The sequence below is a fragment of the Anneissia japonica genome, unplaced genomic scaffold (genome assembly GCF_011630105.1).
Source record: "Anneissia japonica isolate Jap-2015-1 unplaced genomic scaffold, ASM1163010v1 scaffold640_len1575945_cov177, whole genome shotgun sequence".
Classification (NCBI taxonomy): Eukaryota; Metazoa; Echinodermata; class Crinoidea; order Comatulida; family Comatulidae; genus Anneissia; species Anneissia japonica.
In genome coordinates, this window is record NW_022684376.1 from 603,099 (window position 1) to 603,845 (window position 747).

Here is a 747-nt window from a genome sequence, read left to right on the forward strand (position 1 = left end):
ATTAGACACTCTGTAAAGATCGATTATGCCTTTTTATATAATATTGTAGGCCATAGGCCTAATGTGTGTGAAGTACTGACTTTGTTAATATCGAATGGGTGAAATTGCGCACAAACTTCAAATTCTTGTCCTAACATATGCGGCCAGAGGAAAGGATATCACGTTTTAGTCACCAAAAAGGATTTTCCACGGACGCACAGAGTAGGCCTTATACTAGGCCTATGGCCCAAAGCGAACAAGTTTCTGGTCTAGAAAACCCAGACACTTCGTTAAGGCCTATACAGTACAAAATACTGTACAGTTTATAATTCATTGAAAAAGCTTTAAAATGAAGGACTTTTAAATGAAGAATATTTTGAGAATCTTGGGTTTTTAAAAGCAATCTTGGGAATTTTTAGACCCACTCTTGGGAATTTTGATTTTCCCTAGTGGTCACGCTGCATTTAGAGACAGAATTGTGCCCCGACGACATCAAACTAGTGTAGGCCTAGGCTTAAGTACAGTAGGACGTACTACTAGGCCTAAGCTTTTGTTGTAAAAGTTGAAGTGCATGTACTAGGATGCTCCATAGGCCTATATTTAAAAAAATACATTTTTCTAATTATTATTGGTTGGCCTGGGACCTAGGCAGGCAGGCATTGCCGTCGAAAGTCCTGGGATTCGACGATGACGTCAGTGCACATGTTTACAAATGCCATTGATTGGAATGAAAATAGACGCGCTGAATTTCGTTTGTTTTATGAAAGA